The following is a 21,519-nucleotide window of genomic DNA, read 5'->3' on the forward strand; positions in this document are numbered from 1 at the left end:
CAAATCCTTACCTATCCAACTTGAATATGTCTGCAGAGTTAGGTTATAAACAAAATAACACTCTTTGAGATTTTAAATCATGTAGACTTCCTCAAAGAATCCTTTCCCTATTGTCACATCAGTACATTTTTTCTCTATGAGTCATCTCGTCAGAAAGAAAGGATAATAAATTATAAATGATCACATGAAAGATGGTTCGAATCATTGATAGTAAGAGAAATGCAGATTAAAACAACTCTATGGTTTCTCCTGACACTATGAAAATCGATGAAGATAACTAAAGATGAGAACAGTTAATGGTGGAGGGATTCTTGGAAGAGAGGAACCTTAATATATTGTGGATGGAGTTGTAAAGTATTCTAACCATTCTGGAAGCCCTCACCACATGTGGGGGGAAAGTGACTCAACCATTTGATTCAGTGTTCTCATTACTAAGCATATATCCCAAGTATGTCAAAACAGAAAAAATTCAATATTTAACAAAATCATTATAGCAATACTTTTTTTTTTTGGCTGAAGCAATTGAAGTTAAGTGACTTGTCCAGGGTCACACAGCTAGGAAGTGTTAAGTGTCTGAGGTCAGATTTGAACTCAAGTCCTCCTGACTTCAGGGCTGGTATACAGAAACACTCTTTGTTTTAGGATAGATTTGGAAATGAAGTAAAACCTATTGACCAGGGAATGGCTAACCTATCTATGGCACATTAACACATTAATATTAGAATGTTGTTGTACATTAAGAAATGTTTACCATGTGGAATTCAGAAGAACATAGGAAAATTTATATGAATTCATATAGAATGTAGTAATCAGAACTAGAAAAAAACCACTTGTATAGGTAATTATTACGATAATATAAATGAAAACAACAATAAAAACTACAAGTCTTTGAAAAATCCAATGAAAGGTCTAGAGAATACACACATGCACACATACACACACATATATATAAACACCCCTCATGGTAAAGTGGTAGAAAACTAGAACAGAATATCATATACTTTTTCAGATATGCTCACTATATATATATATAGTCACAAGGAAAGATCCAATCTTTGAAGAGAAGAGGAAAAAAAAACATAGGCACAGGCACTGTGCTAAGCACTTTTAATATTATTTCATTTTATTCTCACAAAAATCCTGGGCGGTAAGTATTTTTATTATATTTTTGCAGGATACTGAAGCAGACATAGATTAAGTGACTTGCTCAGGGCCACACAGTGGCCTGATCTAAGCTTAGATTTGAACTCAGTTCTTGACTCCTAGTCCAACATTCTACTATTGTGCCATCTAATGATGGAGGTAGGAGTTGGGAAGGGGAGATAGGAAGACAGGATTGAATGACTGATGAAACACAAAAAGCGTAAACATAAAATATTTTTAAGAAAAAATAAAGGGTAATGAATTAGAAATATTATTGAAATTTGTAACTGTATTGACAATATTTATTTTTTCTAATTGGACTTATTTTCCTTCGTTACTATGATAGCACTTAGTAAACCTAAAGGTATTTTGCACATGGTAGGTGCTTAATAAGTGTTTGCTGGATTGAATTAAATGTACTCCTGCACACACAATATCTCTATCATGTTTATCCTATAGAGCTGGGTACTGTTGTTTCTTAGGCTTTAGAATGCTTAAGGCAGCCTGGCTAGAAGCATCTCTGGGAGCGATGTCCATTAACTATTTAGGCTGATCCTGGTCAAGGCAAAAAAGGCCTTTATGTGATTACAAAACAGCTTGCAGGTAGGTTTGCTGCCCGTGAAAGCTTCTCCAATCATAGTTGGTTCAGCTAGAATGTAAACTGCCATTTTTCTGGTTTTATCCTGTGCTTAAACAGAGCCATCTTCTCTAGATTATAACAATGTTAGTGAAAGTGGTTCAGTATATTGTGGAAGATAAGCTCCTAGCTATAATCTGCAAATATAGCCATCTCAGCTGAAGGCCATCGAGACTGTGAGGCTCGCTTTTGTCATCTTAGTTAGAGCCCTAGGAGACACACTGACTGACTCGTAAGGCACAGACCCTGGCTGGCTGATTGTACTCCATTCACCAGACAACAATGATATTGTCTCCGGTGTCAGTGTGTGGTGACTGAGTTCTCACCTGCTGCTCAGGTGTCAGGGTTGATGGGAATGATTAATTTGTCTATGGTGGAACACAGTTTTTCTTTTCTTAGGATGTCATCCTCAGTCATGGGACACTGGCTCATTAAGGGACCCAGACGCCCAGAGTTCAAGCATTTATTGTTCCAAAGCAGGAATTTGAGGAAAGCATTAATTAATGCAACCTCCCAGAGGGTCAAAAATAGTCAGGCAGGGGGCTGCAGCTTCTTAGGAGCACAGGTCAATGCAGGGTCCATCACCTTGGATTTTCATTTAATTTCCTGAATACTAAACTTTTTTCTTATTTCATTAACCTTTTAGAGCAGCATATAAATTTTCCTCTGCTGTCTATTCTTTCCTCAAATCTAATCTTAAATAAATATATAATATATATATATACTATATAATGTTATATATATAATGATATAGACATATAGTATGTGTTTATAAGTACACATAATATATATTTGTATATGTATATGCTTATATGTAAGCTGTCTATATATATTCAGAATATATATAGTATGTACATTAAGCATTTATGTGGCTGATTGTATGTGTAAGTATAAATAAGGCATATATGTCTATAAGTATATATGAATTTTTTTTTGTCATTCAGTCATGTATGGCTCCCTATGACTCCATAGACCATACACCAGACCCTTACATAGGGTTTTCTTGGCAAAGATATTGGAGTGGTTTGCCATTTCCTTCTCCAGCGCATCACTGTTTGTTAGAATGCTTCACTATGATCTGTTTGTTTTGGGTGACCCTGTAAGATATAGCTCATATTTTCATTGAGCTATGCAAGCCCCTCCACCATAACATAGCAGTGATCCAGGAGGAGGTTTATGAGTATATATGTGTGTTTAAGTATACATAGTATATGTGTATATTTATATATTCACACACATATGTATATAAAGTGTATACATGTGTACAAGCATATAAGTGAGTGTATATGTTATAAATATATATATATATATATATACATACATTCTATATAAGTATACATTTTTCATTTAAGTTTTTTTCCAATTTCAATTTTCCATTTTTCCAAAATTTCCAAATTTTTTCAAATTTCCAAATTTGCTTCAGGTCTTATAAAGCCTAAGTTCAGAGTTCAGTGAAACAGAGTTCAGTTTTGTTTTCCTTTTTCAATAGAGGATAGGTGAGAGAGAGAAAAATTTTTGTTCATTAAAAATTTTATTTTATTTTTAAAATAAACTGGGGATAATATAAAAATGACTTAAAAAAAAAAGAAATTCTTGGACTTAGATTCTGCACTGGATCTCCTCTATGACCTTAGAGATGTTTAAAGTAGAATCTAAGGATCTGCCGTTCTAACCCTGCCTTTGTGTGATCTTAGATAAATCCAATTTCTCAATGCTTCCATTTTTTCATCTGTAAAATGAGAGATTCACTTCCAGCTCTGTCTATGATTCTATGACTTCAACAAGTCCATTGCCACTGAGAAGATCAATTTAATTCTACAAGCATTTATTAAACACCAGCTATTGTAAGATAAATATCTTTGGCAACCATTTATCTCCATTGTGTAATAGAGGAAATATAATACAGAGTCTGAATTGAGAAAGGATTTTTTTAAAAGTCACTTTTTTGTTATTCTCAGTTTATTTTTAAATTTAAACAATTTTTAAGTGAAAAAAACTCACATTTTCTTTCTTCCACATGCCCTCCTCTATTAAAAAAAAAAAACACAACAAATATGCATAACTAAAAAAAAAAATTCCCACAATGGTCCAAAAAAGATTTAGCTCAATCTGTACTCTAAGGCTATCTCCGTTCTGTTAGGAGGTCAGTGACATATTTTATCATTAGTATTCTGGAATTGTGATTGGTCATTGACTTGATTAAAGTTAATTAGGGTATAATGGGAGAATCAATGCACAAATAGCTATGCATAAGTAAGAAATATACAGAGTATATTGGAGATAACCTCAGAGGGAAGGGACTAGCATTAAAGCAGCCTGGAAAGAAGTGGACAGAGAGGAGGAGAGAGAACCTTCCAGACATGGAGGAGGGCCAGTGAAAATGTACTGTTGGGAAATGCAGTGTTTTGTGTGAAGAACAGCAAGGAGAAACAAGTGTCACAAGTATAAAAAGTAGGGAAAGGTAAGAAGACAGATTAATAAAGAGTTTGAAAAGAAATACAGAATTGAGAAGATGGATTGGACAAGGAGAGAGAGAAAGCAATAACTGTAATTAGCTTGGGTGCTCCACTGGCATTGTCTCATTATCAGAGTCACTGAGGAAGGGCCCTAGTGTTTCAGTTGGGGTCCCCATGGTGAACTTATACCAGTATATGAAGATGAGATTTACATGGCAGGCAGGAATGAATGCTTTGTATTCTGTATTCTTGGATGGGATATGCTCATTGATGAGAGCACTTACACATTTGAATATTTGATGATGTGTGAGGTAATGTGCTAGGTCTTAAGAATTAAAAAAAATACAACACAGACCCTCTTCTCAAGAAGCTTAAAAAAGGAGAAAATACATGTGCAGAAATAACTATAATACATGAGACTGAGTTAAATACACAAAAGATACCTAGATAAAGTGCTCTGAAGAATCTGAAAATTTCAACTTGGGGAACAGGAGTCATAGAAAGTTTGACAGAGAAGATAGCATCTAGTTTTGAAAGAAAGTTGAGGCTTCAAAATCATAAATGGGGAAAGATCAATTAAAAGGATTTTATAAAACGTTAGGCCTGAATCAAGTTAGTAACATTGCAGGGAAGAGAAGCAGATGAATGTGAACGATATTGTGGTAGATCTAAGCAGACTTGACAAATGATTCACTGAATTAAGGGAAATAAAGGGAAAAAAATCTAGAATGACTGATATTATGAACTTGAGTATATAGGCAGCTAGTACTGAAGTACTGAGAAGGAGAGAGAGACACAGAAAACTCAGTTGACAGTCAATAGACAAGCATGGTAGGGTTATTTTATTTGTTTTTAGCAAACAGGAAATCTCAGTGTATTTATAGGCTGAAGAAAGCACATCAAAAGAGTTAGAAGAAGATTCTAAAAGTAAAGTCACGGAGATGTTGGAAATAAGATACCAGTGGAGGAGACAGCTCCAGGAAGGAAGAAGGCCCCTCTACTCCTGTTATTTGAAAGAAAGTGGAATGCATTGATTGTTGTGAACTAATCCAATCAATCTGGAGAACAATTTGGAACTATGCTCAAAGGGCTATCAAAGGGCTGATCCAGTAGTATCTCTACTAGGTCAGAGAAAGAAATCATAAAAAAGGGAAAAGGACCTATATGTGCAAAAATGTTTGTGGCAGCCCTTTTTGTAGTGGCAAGAAACTGGAAACTGAGTGGAAGCCCATCAGTTGGAGAATGACTGAACAAGTTATGGTATATTAATATTATGAAACACTATTGTTCTATAAGAAATGACACAGCAGGAAGATTTCAGAAAAACTTAGAAAGGCTTACATGTATTGATGCTAAGTGAACAGAACCAAGAGAACATTGTACACAGTAACAAAATTATGTGATGATCAACTGTGATGGATTTGGCTCTTTTGAACAATGAGGTGATTCAAGGCAATTGCTATAGACTTGTGATGGAAAGAGCCATCTGCATCCAGAGAAAGAACTATGGAGACTGAAATGTAGATCAAAGCATAGTTTTCACTTTGTGGTGGTTGTTTGTTTGTTTCGGATTTTTTTCTTTCTCATGTTTTTCCCTTTTGATCTAATTTTTCTTGTGCAACATGACATGTAGAAATATGTCTAGAATAATTATACATATTTAACTATATTGGATTGCTTATTTGTAAGGGATGGGAGAGGAGAAAAAGGAGGGAGAAAAATTTGGAACACAAGGTTTTGAAAAGGTGAATATTGAAAACTATCTTTGCATGTATTTGGAAAAATAAAAAACTATTATAAAAAAAGAAAGGAAGTGATGGACATCGGGAGATGAGTGAAGACAGAAAGAAGTTTAAAGTTGAAACATGAAAATTATTATCATGTCAGATAGTTTGAACTTTTTCAGTAGACTATGAAGTGAGTTTATTTGTTAAGAGGAAGATGGAAGGAAGTGAAGCTGAGTGATTAAAGTGACCCCCCCCCCAAATAGATTAAGAACTGCCATTTTGGGAAATACAATAGAAAATTAATGCAATATGGTTGATAGGGTTGCTGCAAAACATCAAAGTTTCTTGGGATTTAGAACTAGAGGAACCTTAGTAAGCATCTAGCATGACCCCTTAATTTTAAGTATAAAGAAACAATCCTAAAGAAACTTAGGCAACTTGACTGAGGTCATACAGATACTAAATAGCAGAATAAGCATTCAAATCTTGACCCTCTAACTCCAAAATCAGTATTTAGTTCCCTAAACTGTGTTTAGATAGCCTAAATGTGTAGTAGACGCAGTTAAGGAGGCTTCATTATTTCTCCCAGTTGTGTTAAGTTGTGTCTGACTTTTCATGACCTTGTCTGGAGTTTTCTTGGCAAAGATCCTAAAATGATTCACCATTTCCTCCTCATTTTATAAATGAGAAAACTGAGGCAAATAGGGTTTAGTGATTTACCCAGTAAGTTTCTGAGTCTGGATTTGAACTCAGGTCTTCCTGTTGTCAGACCCACTATCCACCAAGCTGCCCAAGTTCTTCTAGTAGAATTTGGTACCTCAGAAGTAGGAATGAAAAAAACAAAAAGTAGAAGTGCTCAGGATTAAGGGTTAGGAACGTAGGGAGAGATTGAGGAACCAAAAACTGCAGTGAGGGTAAATGGAGTTACAGGAGGATTAAAGATGTGGGATTAGTGTAAGAACAGGAAAATGTGGTCAGAGCTCCAGATCTTCATGGAACCTCAGAGTTGGTGGGGACTCCAAGTCTAGCTTTAGCCTCAACAGGACCCACTTCACCACCTTCCCGAACAACAGCCATTGATTCCTTTGAAATGCACCCAAATATTTATAGTAGATCTTTTTGTGGTAGCAAAAAACCCCTGGAAATTAAGGAAATTCCCATCAATTAAAGAAAAGTAAAAGGTTGTGTTAAATGAATGTGGTGGAATACTACTTGTGCTAAATGAAATGATGAAGGGAATGATTTCAAAAAGACATGGAAAGATTTAGAGTAAACAGAATCAGAGGAACAGTTTATACTTTAAAATCATCATTATAAAAATGAACATTTCAGAGGATATTTATGAAATGAAGAATGAAATGAGCAACACTAGGAGAACAATGTATATAATTGCAACAATATTTGTAAGAACAACTTTCAAAATTATGAGAACTCTCTTCAATAGAATGATCATTCATAATTGTAGAGGACTGATGATGAAGTGTTATACATTATAGAGGAGTTTTAAATTTGGAGTGCAGAATGACACATATCTTCATGTAGATAGATGAGAAATAGAGATATACATACATATGCATATAAGTATATTTACAGATTATATATTTGTATATATATATATATATATATATAATTTATATATATAGATCTATATACATACACAGAAATAGACATCAAGTTACATAAAAAATATATAATAGTTACAAATATATAGATATACTTCTGTGTGTGTATATATTTGTATATACACCTGAAGATATGTATGTATGCATATATATACATGTATATGTGAATGTATGTATATATGTACAGACATTCATCATTAAGGAAATTTGTTTTACTGGACTATGCATAATTGTTATAAGAAGTTTTTCTTTCTTTTTTTTTTCCCAAAGGATGGGAGGGAGAGAAAAATGTATTTCTATTATTTTTTAATAGACTTAAAGGGAATGCTACAGATTTGAAATGTTACCTGTATTTTCAGGTGAGGTCACTATACTATGAGTTTTATTTAACTATTTTATTTTATTTCAAGAGACCTCTCTTGAAGAGGGAGTAATCTGTAAATGACTATTATGTAAAAAAAAATGAAGCACTTCTATTTCAAAAAAGACCTTCATTAATGGGAATTTAAGGTAAATGAGATGAATGCAAGGTCTTTAGTGTTCCAGATTTAGAGCTGGAAGAGATCTAGCCCCAAACTCTAATTTTACAATGAGAAAATGAAGATCAAGAGGATTATTTCTAGGAGCATATTTGTGATTAAAATAACCTGCCCAAAGTTACATAGGTAGTATGTACCAGAACAACAATCTAAATCTAAGTCCTCTGGCTCTCCCAAACCATTACATGTCAAAAGTCCAGGAAAACAATTTAATGTGTGCATAGTTTGGAGGCGGGGGCTAAAGCAGAGAAGGAGATACTCATTGTAAGCCAAGAAGTTTACAAAGCTGAATTAAAGTTGGCAAGAAGACTTGAGATACCCTATTATTCTAGAACCCTAAGCCTCGATCTAGTATCCAGACAAGACAGGATTGAAGAAAGGATTCAGGGCTGAATCTAAGGAGAAAATTTGGAGAAAGTAGTTTATTTATATATGTGAAAGAAAAGAGATCAAATATATATTACATATTAACTGTTAAAACTCATATATAATTTCTGTATACAACTTTGTGTTTTATTTTCAACATCATAAATATTTCCTTACAGCACAAGAAGAAGAAGAAGAAAAAGGAGGAAGAGAAAGAGAAGGGGAAGGGGGAAGAAGAGGAGGAGGAGAAGGAGAAGAAGAAGGAGGTGGAAGAGGAGGAAGAAGAGGAGAAGGAGGAAGAACAAGAAGAAGAACAAGAAGACCAAGAAGAAGGAGAAAGAAGAGAAGGAAGAAGAGAAGAATTTATTCAGGTTTAAAGAGAATGGATTTTATACACAGATCTTGAAGGAACTTCAGAGTCAATATAAACTAACCTCTTCATTTTAAAGACCAAGGCCTAGTACTATTAACTGACTTGCCCAACATCACACAATTAGTAAGCATCAGAGATAAAATTTTAATTTAGGTCCTTTGACTTCAGAGGCAATATACTAATTAACCTCACTGCTTCTTATATCTCTATTCCCAGGTAATGCTGGGTGATAAGGAATCCAGACCAAGAGTTGAAATGGTAGTAAAAAAAAAAAAATAGGAAAAGCCAGTAAGTTAAACCTTAGCACATTTTGGTGGGAAAATATGAGGAATAGATTGTTCCCACGATGCCATAGAAGGAGAACTAGAGGAACAGGGCTCAGTTTTAAGAAGACTCATCTTTCAGTAGTCTGGGAATCCCTTGCAGCAAAGGCAGAATGGTATGTTTTTTAAGGAAATGGGTGCTGGGAGTTAGAAGACTGCATTCAAGTCAAGGCTAAGCTTAGGTTATGCAATAAAGGACTTTCGTGTGTTAGACTATCATGTCTAGATTTTCCTGGATCAGGGAAATCACTCCTTTGGACCATTGTTGTAGTCTTTTCTTTGGTTTTTCTGCTTCCAGTATCTGTTCTTTCTCCTCCATTTTTTGCACAGCTGCCAAAATAACAGGCGTGGGTCTGAAATTCCTCAAATCCTTCAGTAATTTCCTATGATTTATAAGATAAAATGCAAATCTCTTAGTCTAGAATTTAAAACCCTAGTTTGAGAATTTTAAATCGAGTTTAAGGCTACCTTTATAGTCTTATTTCACATTTGATCCCTTTGTACACTCTATGTTCCAGCCACATTGTGATAGTAGCTCTTCCCTCAACTCAACACTTTATCTTTTACTTCCATGTAATATCCTCCATGTCTGGGACTGACACTTTCATTCCTACCTGCCAAAATCCTTCAGGTTTCATATCACCTGCTCCATGAAGCCTTCTCTAGCACTATATTGAAATTGTTTCTCCTCTTTCTCAAATTTTCCTAAGTTACTGTTCCTGGATTTTTCCTTTGCCCCATCCATACCCTATCTTGTGTATCAAGGCATTTTGTGGATATCAAATCCGGAGTTGTTAACAACTTGTACTTCCCTTGAGACTCTCTCTTTTTCACTAACTGGTCTGTTCAACACAGGTATGAGTGTAAGTGTGCAAATACACATGCACATACACACATACCTTTGCTCAGGTTAACCCTAATTCCCAACATGAAAATGTATAAAACAAGAACTATTCTGACTCTTGTGGCTTGAAAGCTATATATTTTATATTTTACCCCTCCCTCAGGATTTTACATTTTAATTAAGGGATTTGGAGGAAGTTTTTAGACCCTAAGAAAACAGCTCCAGCCCCAACTGTTATTCGCCCTCCAAGTACAGGAATAGGTTCTTTGCATCACATTTCCATTTAACCATTAACTGTCAGATTAACTTTTACAAAGGAATATTATTTCGCAAAATATAATCACAAATATATAAATTTACTCTTATAGCACATGGGAGGTATAATCCTCCTTCACCTTTGCACTACTCCAGGCTCTGGGGAGTTGAAGGGGATTAAGGTAATAGTTTAGCTCAATTCATGTAGAATTGAGGTATGAGATTAATAGTCAAAATGAGCTTGAACCAGATTAAAATGTAACTGGGAAATATTTAACAAAATAAAAATATATAACACAATATAGACAGTATTAATTTTTTTATTTTTAAGTTAACATGGGGTACACACAGATCTATTTCTCTTTGAGTTTGATTTTGCTGTTATAGAGTATAATTTGAAATTCTAAACTCTAAGGCTTCTTTGCTGGGCTAACTAACAGGCTGCTTCATTTTATCTGTAATCCTGAGTTCCTGATAACCAGACTTGAACTGCTAGATCATGGAAAGATCCATGAACACACCTGAGACTGAGAAAGACACAATACAGAACAGAGGCCCCAGGTTCATCAGGAGAACAAGAAAAGGAAGTCCTTTCTCTCTTACCTGTCTAGTTCATGGCACTTGAGCTGTGGGTCACCTGTGACCTTCACCCTCTGGATGAAGCAGAAAAGTACATACAGGAAAGAGAATGAATGTCTCTGTCTCACTAGCTCCAAAGACTCATTCTTTCTGGCTACACAGGCAACCAAAGGATTTTGTTTGTATGATAGGAGACAAAGGATGCCTCCATGTTAGGTGATCTGGACATACCAAGACTAGTCTTCTGTAAAATAGAAGCTATTAGATGTGGAGAAATGACTATAATTTCTTGTCAGATTATTTGTAAGAATTAGTAATTGCATATTTTTATGTAATTTAACTATCTATCACTGTAAATCAAATGATTTTTACTTTCAGAGCATGACTTATTGTTTGCAACTACTGTGAATGTTCTTTTTTTTTAAGACCTTAAAAAATATGAAACAAAATAATTTCAGGTTTGTGCACTTGAGGAAATGGGTTAGTAACTATTAAATTCTAAAGGGAATTGGATCTTAATGATGGTGGTATATTCCCACTTGAATAGCAAACCCCCCCAGTATTTATCAAGAAAGTTATTATACATGCCAATAGAAATGGCATAAATGGAAACATTTACATCTTTTGTGGTAGAACTACCCATGGGAAAAGCACCTTTTATGTATGCTGTTCATATTCAATGGACTATATTTTCCTGAGAACGGTAAAGTAGCTCCCTTACTTCAATGACAGGGTTTCATTAGTCAAATAATATAACTCCCTCCTCTGAATTTCTTAGGCCTTCTCATCAAAATCCAACTTCTTGCTCTCACTGCCAAACCTCAGGGTTATATTTATTATCCTTATTTCTGTTCCTTTTTCTTTTTCCTAGAGTTTATTTTCATAGTTCTCTTTTCCTCTGCTTTGGCCCTCTCAGGTTGAGTTCAGATGACTGATGAGGTAACTCCTCTCAGTCACTTAAGTTTATTTTCACTTTGTAACCACATGTGACTTCTGTCAGCCCATCTGCTCATATTTTTGCAGCTGTGGTAGTGGTAACATGCAGCCTTAAAAGTTTGATCCCAAACTTTTAATCAGTGTTTGTTCTTTTTATTACTTTTTAAATGTGAATTTAAATGTAAATTACTTTTTAAATCACTATGCTACATGAGCAGCAAATTAGGTAAACTGAGTACAGCTAAAGAGAGTTTAGTGCCGCAGAAAAATAAAACTTAATCAGACACACATTTAATAATAGTAATCAATGTTATGGTTGGATAGTAGAGGAGCATAGGGGATAAGGAGCTTATATAATTTATTGTAGTTTCTATTATCCTTAATCAGTCAAACCATTTTATTAGCACTCCTTCAGTGTTGACAGTTTTCACGGATCCTTTCATCCTTTTGATAGATCCATGATGTTATTGATGTAGGTACTGTCAGCTTTAGTGAAGATCAAATTATATATGTGTCGTCTTAACTCGTATGATTCTTGCCTATGTCTTCAATGCATCCTCTACAGGAGCAGTGTCAAATTCAAATAGAAATTACAACCGTTCGCCTTGTGTTTACTTCTTCTTCTTGTTCTTCAGTTATGTCTGACTTTTTGTGACCCCAGTTGGACCTTTTCTTAGTAAAGATACTGGAGTGGTCTGCTATTTCCTTCTTCAGCCCATTTTACAGATGAGGAAACTGAGGCGATAAATTAACAATGCTGCATCAGACACTGACTAGCTGTGTGACCATGGACAAATCATTTAATTTTGTTTGCCTCAGTTGTCTCATCTGTAAAATGGGCTGAAAAAGGGAATGGCAAACGATTTTAGTCATGATAAATCTAGTCATGAAGAATAAGACCTCATTGAATAACTGGACCACAACAACAATGTTGTGTTATCTTTTTTGTTTATTTTGTTAAATATTTCCCAACTACATTTTAATCTGGTTTGCCTTTGGTGTGTTTGACATGAGGGGTCTGTTCATCCAACATAGTAGCAGCTTCCCTGAGCTCTTGTCTTTATAAAAATATGATCGGAGCATAGTGTTGGTCATTTTTTAGTTTTCCCTTCTTCAGTCTCCATGAGCCCCTGCCCACCTCCCTTTCTGATCATATATCTCTGAGGACATCTGTACAATTCCTCAGAGATATGATGAACCCTATTGATACCTCCCACATACCTTTCACTTGTCGTCAAGGTGACTGGCAACTTTGGTGCCCTGAAGACTAGTATTGCATGCTCTCAGCCCTGTAACATCCTCAAAAGAATACTCATATTTTTAAAAAGGGCCCTTGTTTCAGGAGATGTCCAGAGAAATGAAAAGCACTGTGCAGTTTTTCAAATGTGATTTTGCTCTCATAACATAGTTAAACCTTCATTACACCTACTCTCCACTGATACTCATACTCACATACACCAAAATGTTCTGCACCTGACTTCCTAACAACTGGGTTTTCCTGGGTTTCTGATTCTTTTGCTGGGACCCATCATTGAGGGGTCCTGTTTTTTCCCTTGGTCAATCAATATTTGTTAAATGAATGAATGAGTGAGCAAAATCCCTTTAGTATGGTACCTGGAATATAGTAAATGTAAATGTTGTTGGTTGATTGATATAAATCAGAAACACAGAATTTTAATGTTATAAGAGGCTTCAAAGACTACTTAATCCACCTGATGACTGAAAAAGAATTCTCTTTAAAACATAATTGTTTTAGGTCATTCAAACCTTGCTTGAAGACTTTTAATAAAGGGAATCCTTGAGAAATAAAAGCCCATTCTATTTTTGATTATTTCTAATTGTCAAGAAATGTTATATTTTATCAAGGCTAAATCAACCTCTTTGCAGCTTCCATTCAAGTTGCCATCTGCTGGGAGTCATACTTCCCTCCATGTTGCAATCCTCTGATATAATTTTCTTTGTGCCTTCATTTTCTCTGTTACGTATTTTCAACCATCAGGGTCCTGTCCCTCTCTGGTCTGAAACTTTCTCTTTATTTTTTTTCTCTAGGGATTGCCCAGTGTAATTATATTGAACTGTGATGGACTCTGCTGGGTGAATTACCCCTCATTTTATCTTCATATTTCTGACTTCTTCCTAAAGAATTTCCATCACCATTTCACCCTAAAATAGATTTTTCTTTGTGCCTCCTCCCTCCCCACCTTCCCCACCCCTAACCTCAACCAAACTTACCTCAGGCACCAGAATCCATAGTTCTGGTTCTGCTGGTTCATCTAGGGCTTTTTAGAACCAAGTAGAACAAATGTCATCCCTGTTCTAAATGACAGCTCTTAAAATACTTGAAGACAGCTATCATGTATCCTTAAGCTTTTTCTTCTCTTGGGTAACCATCCCAGTTCCTTCAGATGATTCTTTTATGTCATGAAGTCTATTTATTCACTGTTCTGGGTGCCCTTCTCTTTATTCTATATGTTGATCAACTTTTTTCTTAAAATGTGATGCCCAGAATTAAACGGTATTCCATATGTGGTCTGACTAATGTAGAGTGTTATGACTTTTAAATGTAACCAGTTTGTATTAGATTTTTTTGACTGCTATATCATGCTTATAGACAGAGAATTTTTTAAAATTATTTTATTCTGAACTTGAATAAAATAGGCATTTCTATAACATAGTAGACTACGGGGGGGAAAAGAGGCTTGTCCATACAAGCATACAAATCTATGATGTACAACTTGCTAGAATCAAGACAAATTCCAATATATCTTTAAATATTCATAGTGACACTTTTTGTCATGTCAAAAAAATGAATACAAAGAGGATGCCCAAGCAATGGGGAATAACTGAACAAATTATAGAATGACAATAATACTAATAATTGACATTTACACAGTATTTTGAGGGTGAGAAATACTTTACCTATAGTATTGTGTAAGGGAGATATATCTTTATAGTCATCTAGATTCATAACTTCAATCATCCTTGACTCCTCATTCTTCTTCACTTCCCCCACTTCTACCAGTTGTCAAGGCTTGTTGATCTGCCACTATAAAATCCTATTTTTGTCCTTTTGTCCTATTTTTAATAGCTTCCTAATTGATCTTCCAGATTCTAGTCTCTCTCATCTCCCCAATACATCCCTTACACAGGTTCCAAAGTGATATCCCCAAACCCAGGTATAACCATGTTACATTTGTGCTCAATATACTCAGGGGCTTCCTATGATTTCTAACATCAAATGGAAGATCCTCTATTTGGAATTGAATGGTTCATTATATATTAACATTCTGAAATATAGCCAAACAGACTTAATGGCTATTCCTCACGGGTGACATTCTACTTCCTGTGTTGATAATGTCCCCCACATCTGTAAAGTATCCCTTCCTTACCTTTGCCTCTTAGAATCCCCACAATGGATCCTTGAATTGGATAGGGCTGGAATAGGTTAGAAAAATTCCAAGTGAGGAAAAGTATATAGAAAAAAACCCTGGGAATTCCAAAGAAACTACTTTGCCCACTTTACAATTTTTTCAGTCTTTTTTTATTTTTAACTATGTACAGCCAGAGGGAAGTTATATGTGATGAATTTTGTGTCACAAAACTTATATTTTATGGACTTTTTTTCTGTTTCTTACATCAGTATAGCAACCCAAGTCTTTCTACCCTTCCCCATCTTCTTGATAATATGACAAATAGGTTTATTTTAGAGAAGAAAAAAAGGTGAGTCCCAAAACATGTGCAGTGTGTAACATCTGTGGACTTCCTACCTTCATGAAAAAGTAGTTTGGGCAAATCTTATTTTTTTCATTCAGTTCCACTTGATCTTTATAATTTTGCAATAAGTACTGCAAATCAAAGTACTTTTGATTTTTTGATGTTCACAAACAATTTAGTGGAAATATTGCTTTAGTAGCTTTCTGTGCTTATCTGAATATAGGTTTGGAGATGGAAAGTGAAGATGAAGAACATCTCAGGAAGGAAGTATTCTCTCTTCTGGCCCCCATCTTTGGAATGTGGGAACAGCTAGCCAGAGCCAGTCACATCTTTTCTCCTCTCACTGAGCAATTTTTATTCCCAAATCACTGGTCTTGACTCATTCCTTCAGATAACTTCTTTTGCACATGTATGTGGGGATGGGGAAATTTGGGGTAGTGAAATTTAAAAGGCCATGTTTTCTGATAGTTCATCCTTGCCCATGCTGCTCTGACTCATTTTTAGCCTAGAGCAAAAGAAGAAAACTTTAAATAGAATTTGGTTCCACCTTTTGGAAAGCTTATAAAAATTATTAATATTTAAAACCACATGATTTTCTTTTAGGAGAAAGTGTAGCACTTTAGGAATCAGGACTTGAACTGTCTGTATACTTTGTCTATATATCAACATAGCCTCACTGTTCTTAAATCAGACAACATAGAGATCAGTAATTAGAAAGCAATTGGATTTATTTAGCTAGCAAAAGTTCAAACTTCTTATACAAAAATTAGAAAAAATTATAGAACAAAATTAATTTTGGAAACAGCTATTATCCTACTCTGGCATAAAAGAAGAAGAGAGAAGGGACCTTCAAAGTTGGGTACTGATTCACCCTAAGAGAAAATCAACACCAATTCATTGTGGCAATTGAAAGTAGAAGTCCTTGTAGCACTTGGAGTCTGGCAACCAGAGCCACTAACCAATCAGTAATCTCCTGGTCCAGAGACCATTTCATCCCTTCACTCACTCAGAACCACTGCTTCTGCTACCACCACCAGTCACACATGCCGTTGCCATATGCATTCCCCAAGCAGAGACTAGCTTAGAACCCGTGTTTGGTTCTTCTTTGGGTGGAAGGAAAAAGACTTTTTTGTCAGTTCTGTATCTCCCAAGAGCCACCACTGGTAGATCTAAAGACTTCACTCTGCTTGCAAAGAGTTGTCTCCAAAAGCTTTTATAATCCTAGATTTTTGAGATTGCTCCTACATTCTTATCTAACTCATTCCTAGTTTTGAACTAAAGGGAAATTCTTCTAGGAGTAAAAAAAAAAAAATACAACCAATTACTTTCTCCCTGGATCAAGATTTTAGCTCTTAAGTTAAAGGACTAAAGAAATAAAAGGGAAAAGTAACAGAAAGAAAAATTTTAACATCATGTACACAGTTCCTATTTGTTCGTGAACCAATATTTTCTCAGCTATAGACATAATGAAGGTTCAGGGGTCGGAGCTGGCTGCTTTTTGAGCAAGAGGGCTGAAGTCTCAATGCCCAAAAGGTGCAGCTGCTTTAATATTTCAAAGAACAAAGATGAGACAGAGGAAGCCAAGTACATGTCCTAATAGGAATTAGATGCAGCATAGGAAAAACCCTACAACTTCGGTCATTTTGCTCTTTCTGCTCCATCTGCTCTCTTTTTTTCTCTTGCTCTTCTTTGTTACATTCTATTTATTTATTATTTCCTTTCCATGTATTTTGTCCTTTTCCTTTCAAAACCTCTGCAAGTTGTAGAGCCTAAATCCATTCACCTATATTGAAATCCACGGGTGCCTCCAAGAGGTCCCTTATTCAGGGGACTAACTAGAACATCAGAGGGTCTGGAACATACAGTGTGTGACAAGGAGTAATATGAAATAAGGCATCATATGGAAAGGTGGGTTGGAGCCAGATTGTAGAGAATTTGAAATGCCAGGCTGAGGTATTTGTATTTTATCCTGGAGGTAAAAGTGAGATACTGAAGATTTTTCTGTGGGGAAAGCACATGATCAGACCTATGCTTTATAGAGATTATTTTTGGAAGCTCTGTGGAGGATGGATTGGTGAGAGAAGGAAGATGGAGGATCTAGAAGCAAGTAAGTTTATTAGGAAGCAATTCATTAAATCAAGCAAAAGGTGATGAGACCTTAAACTTGGTTAGTGACCATGTAATTGGAGAGAAGGAAAACAGATGTGAGAGATTTTATGGAAATAGAATGAACAAAAATTGATAATTGATTGGATATGTAAGAAAAGGGAAAGGGAAGGGTCAAGGATAATTCCAAGGTTGTGAACATGAGTGATTAAAGGGATGGTGATACCTCTCACAGAAAGGGGAAAACTCAGAGAAGAAGAAGGTTTAAGGAAGAATTTTGGAAATGTGGAAAACAGATGTGAGAGATTTTATGGAAATAGAATGAACAAAAATTGATAATTGATTGGATATGTAAGAAAAGGGAAAGGGAAGGGTCAAGGATAATTCCAAGGTTGTGAACATGAGTGATTAAAGGGATGGTGATACCTCTCACAGAAAGGGGAAAACTTAGAGAAGAAGAAGGTTTAAGGAAGAATTTTGGAAATGTTAATTTTGAGCTGCTAACGAAGATCACAGGAACACAGAGAGAAGAACCAGTATAGGCAGTCAGAAAGCCTTTTTTTAACTACTGAGTTTAATATACATTTTTTAACTACTGAGCTCTATATGGTCATCAGAAATATAATGAAAGGCAAAAATATCACTGCCTTCAAGGAGCTCACATTCTAATAAGGGAGACAACATACCAATAATTGTGCCTACATGGTACGTACAATGGAAATGAAGTTATCTCAGAGAAAAGGCACTAGCAGATAGGGGAGGGGGAGAGAAAAATCCCTTCAGAAAAGGTTTCCTGCAAAAGATCAGATATGAGATGAGTCTTAAAGGAGTCCAGGGAAGTCAGGAGGTAGAAGTGAAAAGGAAGAGCATTGTGGAAATGGGGTAGAATCAGTGAAAAGAAACAGACATAAATTATGGAGTGTCTTGTGTTAGGAAGAGCAAGCTGATCAGCACTGGTGAAACACAGAGTAAGTGCATGGATGGGTTTAAAGTAAAAGAAAACTGGAAAGGTAAGAAGGAACCAGATTCTAAAGGTCTTAAATAGCTGAACAGTGAATTTTATATTTGACTTTAGAAGTAATGGGAGACAATCACTAGAGCTTAATGAGCAGAGAGTAATGCAGTCAGGCTGAGCCTTCGGACCATCACTTAGCAGTTGAGTTATAGATGGATTGGAATAGGTGGAGTCTTTGAAGGCCATTGCCATAGCCCAAGCATGAAGTGGTGAGAACCAATATCAATGTATGAGAGATGTTGTGAAGGTAGAAACAACTGGATGTAGTAATATGATCAGTGAGTATCAAAGGACTTGAGGATCATACTGAGCCTGGGAGCTTGGGATGAACTGGGAGCCTTGGGAACTTGGGGAACTTGAGTGAAGTAAGCAGAATGAGAAAACAACATAGGCAATATCTACAATAAATAGAAAAAAAAAAGCCACACAGCAAAAAAAATCAAAATTGACCATCACAAAATTATAAAGATCAACCATAGCTCAGTTGAGGATCTGTGAGCAGATACCTCCACTCTACCAGTTCATGGAAGCAGGAGATCCACAGGTAGTTTATACATTATACATATTTTTAAATTTTTTCAATCTATTGATTAGATGTACTAACTTTTTTATCCCTTCTTTTAAAAATGCTATTTGTTTATAGGCTGATTAGGAGGAGTTTGGGCAGAGATGCTGGGGATAATAGTGATGTTATAAAAAATAAAAGACATTAATAAAACTTGTTTTTAAGAAAAAAAATGGGATATTGTATTTAACATATACTTTAACATGTTTAACATGTATGGGACTGCCTGCCATCTAAGGATGGGGGTGGAGGGAAAGAGGGGAAAAGTTGGAACAGAAGCGTTTGCAAGGGTCAATGTTGAAAAATTGCCCATGCATATGTTTTGTCAATAAAAAACTATAATAATAAAAAAAAATTTAAAAAGAAGAAATGGGGAAGTTGGGAAGAACAGAGGTTTTGGGAGAAATTAAGTCAGAAATAGATTGTGATCTTCCCAGGGTCACATAGCTAATAAATGTGTAAGGTCAAATTTGAACTCAAGAGGCCCTAACTCCAGGCCAGTACTCTATCTTCTGAGGTATCGTCTTGTCTCTGGTAGAATGAAATGAAATCAGTAATTTGGAACAAAGATCTGAATAGGGGATATAGATAGATGGATATCAAAGGAGAGGTTGCTGAGTGATGAAAACAAAGGAATGACTTGGAAGGAGCAATGAAAAATATAAATATGATATCTCTTATCCCTGGTGGAGAATCCTAGCTCAGTGAAGAAAACATCCCACCTAATGACATTATCAGAGGAAATCAGTGGCTCTGCAGCTGAGGAAGCATAAGTTGCCTTCCTATATATGTACCCCTTCATATGTTTTCTCTGGCAACAATGACAAATATTCCCTGTTTTGATCAACTCATGTTTTTTGCATGTACTTTGGTCACACAAAATATTAGACATACAAGGGGAAACCTGGATGGCACATTGAATAAGACACTGAGCCCAGATTCAGAAAAACTTGAATTCAAGCTTCAGCTACTTATTAGCTGTCATTTAATCGAGTCATTTAATTGTTGTTTGCTTCAGTTTTTTCAACTGTAAAATGGGAGTAATTAGAACACCTACCTTCAGAGTTGTTGTGAAGATCAAATGAAATGATATTTATAAAGTATTTAGCACAAAGCCTGGCACATACTAGGTTCTATATGAAAGTTAGCTATGAATAGCATTAATATTACATGTATTCTCTATGTGTACCTCCTTCCTCACTGGTGATATGTCAAATTGTGTGAAAAAGGAGAGGGGAAGGGGAATATTTCTAGTCACTTATTTTGCTATACTATGTGATTATGTTTTCTGATTTGAAATAATGTACCCTCTGAGTAATCCACTCTATTAAACACAGTAGGGAGCTTTTAGATTCCCAGTTCTTTGCACTATACATTGTCATAACCACCATCATGGTGTCCTATAATATTAGATGAAGACGATGTCATCTAGATATTAGTTATCTAGATAATTTAGATATTATCTTGTCTAAGGCCTTTTTTTTTTTTTAAACAGATGCACTAACACAGGACTAGAGGGACTGAGGGAATTATTCAAGGTTACATAATTATTGGTAGAACAGGAACTTTAAGCCAGGTCTTCTGACTTCAAATCTAGAACTTTTTTTTAATTATACTTTTGTTATATTATTTTATGCTATATTTTTATTACATTGTCCTTCTTTTCTTCCTCATTACTTCAGATCCCAAATTCTACTTAATCATTAGCTACAAAGGGATACAAGTTTTACTTTATTACCATTTGCCTTATATAAGATTAAAGTAATGACACAACAATTAGTTCTTTTATAGTCATACACTATTATTAAAATGGGTTGCTTAATTAAAATTCTTTAATTCTTTTTTTTTAATAGAAAGGTTTCATGACTTCAAAAAGTTTTTAAAACCTCAAATTAGGTGATTCCAATTCAATTAAGAATATTTAATGGATACCAATTATGGTGGGAATGATATCCTTAACATACCCTTATTTCCTATGCAACTTAGGCTATTTTTTAGACTTAAATTGTTTTCCAGAATGATTGGCCCAATTCACAGCTCTCTCAACAATGACCTGACTTCCCACAAACCTTCCAACATTTTAGATCAGATTCATTCCTGAAGGCTTTTCAATAATGACTCAATGGTTCATTTTGCTTCCTACCAGAAATTTTCCTGGAATCATCTGAAATTGATTCATTTCTAGCTCTCCCCTAGGGGAATTCAGTTCACCTCTAAGTCACCAAGGTAACAATGGCATTAATATGGTACAGATTTATTAAAAAGCACAGAAGGAAGGAAAAAATCCCAACAACCTTGCATCTAAACCTAATCTATAAG

This window comes from Sarcophilus harrisii, chromosome 1 (genome assembly GCF_902635505.1).
Source record: "Sarcophilus harrisii chromosome 1, mSarHar1.11, whole genome shotgun sequence".
Classification (NCBI taxonomy): Eukaryota; Metazoa; Chordata; class Mammalia; order Dasyuromorphia; family Dasyuridae; genus Sarcophilus; species Sarcophilus harrisii.